Source organism: Mus caroli, chromosome 13 (assembly GCF_900094665.2).
Source record: "Mus caroli chromosome 13, CAROLI_EIJ_v1.1, whole genome shotgun sequence".
NCBI classification, from domain to species: domain Eukaryota; kingdom Metazoa; phylum Chordata; class Mammalia; order Rodentia; family Muridae; genus Mus; species Mus caroli.
Window position 1 is genome coordinate 60,538,736 of NC_034582.1, and position 3,755 is coordinate 60,542,490.

Sequence of the window (3,755 nt, forward strand, 5' to 3'; positions counted from 1 at the left end):
TTTTTTCCTTTAAAAAAATTAAGAAGTAAAATAGTTAAATTACTGCAATAAGTCTTGGCTACCCAGCTAAAGTAAATCCAAATAACCACGGCAGAGGATACAAACTGGTTCTGGTGGGTCGGAAAAAGGGAAGACAAATGAAGGGCACACACCCCCTACTCAAATAACAAAGCAAATAAATGTATACAAGAGAAAAGAAGCAGAAGACAAGATTTGCTGACTCACTGCCCGAGGTCTTCTAGGTCATCCCTTAATATATGGCAACTGGAACTGGGTAGAAAAAGTCTATGGTGCTATGTGATTGGCCAATGTGTCATTCCCTCTCATTGGTCGATCGGCGGGGAGGGGGATTGGTGAAAGATAGGGAGGATATGATTGATGCTGGAGGTTGGTGTGTGAATCTCAGCCCTCAAGTCCTGGTATTTTACACATCGCTGATGTTGCAGTGAATCTGGATGTAGGCTTACTGATGAACTCCAGATAAGGGATCTCCAAGGCTTCTGATTGTAGGGATGCATCCCTTCATTCTCTTTGCCTGTGGTTATTCTTGTATGTGTGCCATAACTATCTCACATTTTAAAAGTGTATAAATGAGGGTAGGCAGTCTCTTTGTCTTTGTCCCCTAACCCCCATGAAGTCCAGGCTGGCACTGAACTCGGGCTTGTCTTGTATCTGCCTCTTGAGTGCCAGGACTATAGGTGTATACAACACTTGTGGCTAAATTTCAAGTTCTAACTATAATTACCAAGTCTATTCCCTTCCCTGGCTTAGGCTGCTGCTTGAAAATATTAAGTGGGGGAGGTGCCAGCAGTGAGAACACTCAGCTGGTTGTACTTGACATCAAACCTTGAAGACCTGAGTTCATGGTGGAAGGAGAAATTTACTCCTGGAAGTTGTCCTCTGATTCATTCACTCACATACACACAATTTATAAATGGATAAATAAATGCAATAAATGTCTTAAAAGTTAAGTGGTAAATACCAAAAATAAAGAACTCAATATTATTAAATAACTTACTGTGTATAATTAATGTTACTCTACTTTATTATGTTATTAATCATATTTTAAGTTATAAGTTATTAATAATTTGCTATGCCTAATGTATTGATTAAACTTCTGTAGGTGAATATATGAAAAAATGTACAGGGATCTAATAAGGATCTGTTTTATCTTAGTCTCATACATCAACTGGACAGCTTAAAATGGACATACATGATCAATGTAAATACACTGTAAATTAAATATATATATATATATATATATATATATATATATATATATATATATATTGGGAAGATGGTCAGGTTTATATATTGACTTTGTATTGATCAAACTGACCTTATTTTGTTTTTTTTGTTTTTTGTAATCATGGCTGGCTGGCTGTGGAACTCAAGCAGGGTCCCTAAGCATGTCACACAACTGCTCCCTCACTAAACTAGAGCTCCCTGTCCACTGTCCAATGTGCTCTAGTGTTTTCGTTTTAGTGCCACACCTTCAGCCAACCCCCACTCCCACAAAAAAAAAAAAAGCTGCTGCTTCTGAACCCAAGAACCAGAGGGACTCTCTTTGTAAAAGGAGAGAACTGACTCTCCTGAGTTTTCCTCTGACCTCCACTCATAGACATGGAGACATGCATGCGTGCTTGCACGCATGCACACACACACACTTAAAAAATTAAAGGTATCATCTTAAATGATCTTTTCTTTCATCATGGGTTTTTTGCTGCTTCAGTTTTGGACTGCTTTATTGTTTTTTGTTTTTTGATTTTCTATTTTATAAAGTCCTGGGAATACAGAGAGAGATTACATCTTTTGTATTTCCCTCCTTTGAGTCTACTAAGAAGACCGTAATTTTTCTTTTGTGGTGCATGATGGGAGGAGTCACAGTCACAGTCACTAATGGTACTCAGAACACTTGACTGATTTCAGGAGACAGCTGCAGGTGGGAATAGGTCCTCAGTGATGGTTACAGATGCCAGGTGATTCTAGAATGCTGAATCCTGGGTTAAGGAGCTAGATCAGTGTTCTCAACCTTACTGCTGCTGCTGTCCTCTCACGCAGTTCTTCATGTTGTGGTGACCCCCAACCATAAGATGATTTTCCTTCCTACTTCATAACTGCAATTTTCTATTTTTATGAATCATAATCTGATAGGTTGGACATCTGATACAGTGAAAGGTAGTTTGACTAACCACACACGAGGGGTCGAAAAACACTGGTCTAGGAAGTTCTCCTTCACCACTATAATCCCACACATTGCACATGTATCTATTTACTTTTAGGGAAGTTTATTTAATTTTTTATTTAATATTTAAGAGAGTAATTTTCTGGAGTCAGTTCTCTCTCCTTCCATGTGTTGATCCCAGGAATTGAATTCAGGTCATCAGACTTGATGGCAAGCACCTTTACCAAAAGAGCTAACTCGGTAGCCCTCCACAGCATTTCTGACATCTCTCAGATTTACATGGAACCTTGGCAAGTGGTGACATATCTTATTTTTTAGTAGTTTATGGCATCTTAGCTATATGAAATTGAAATTATGTGTGGAGAAGTTCATTGTCTTCTGTGCCCTCCAGATGTCTTCCTGTGAAGTTCTTGTCTGATGCCATAGGAGTTCTGACATTATCATCTGGGTGTGAACCATTTTTCAATCAGGAGATGCTGTGAAAACCCACAATGAGCAAGATTTCTGGGGTGCCCAGTCTAGCTTAGAAATGTACAAGTGTGATAGTGTTTTTGTTGTTGTTTATTATGTTCACTCTGCAGAGTTGCTGTGGCCTTGGAGGCAACACTAAACAGAATCAGTAGGATGTATTTAAATATTTAATCATATACCAGTAATAACAACAATTAAAGTAATAAGAGGTCATAATTTCAAAAGGAATCAGAGGAAGAGGTATGTTAAATAGACTAAAGAGTAAAAATGAAGGGATGCAATTATATTTTGATTTAAAAATAGTTAAGAGAATATAAGGACAAAAGGGAAATTATTTGCAAATTAAATATGGTTTTCAATTAAAATTATATACAAATTATATCAAGTGTTCTCAAAACCTAATTTTCAAAAACTCACACTTAAACCTAAGTAAAAAATTTACCAAGGTGTAGTGGCATATTCCTTTAATGCCAAATATTTGGAAGACAGGGGAAGGCTGATTTCTATGAGTTCAAGGCCCGCCTAGTGTACATTCCATGTTCTAGGCCAGCTAGGCTTACATAGTAAGACCTGGTCTCAAAACCATTTTTTGAACAGATACTTTATCAAAAAAGACACACAGATATAAGTCAAACATATTAAAACATACCCAACATCATTAGAAAAATGAAAACCACAGTGCCACAGATTTCTGTATCTATCTCAGTAGATAGAATTCAAGAATCCCAGTAATGGGGTAGGGGAAATGACTAGGTATTAAAAAGTTGTCAGCCAAGTGTGAAACCTCAGGACTCATGTAAAAGATGAGCTTGGGAGCCCAGAGCTGTTTCCTCAGTACTCCTACCCTGGTAATAATAGGAAAGACAAGAGAATTCCCAGAAGCTCATGGGTCAGCTACCCTGGCAGTCACAGAGCAACCGAAGAGGAGACCTAGTATCAAACAAGATGGAAGCAGGGACTTGAACCTGAGATCATCCTCTTATTTCCATGGGTTCAGTGTTCTCTCTCTCTCTCTCTCTCTCTCTCATAAACTGATGCCATGACTACTCTATGATATGGTAAAGTGAAAGTTTTGTGGGTTTTTTTGGTTTTTTTTTTT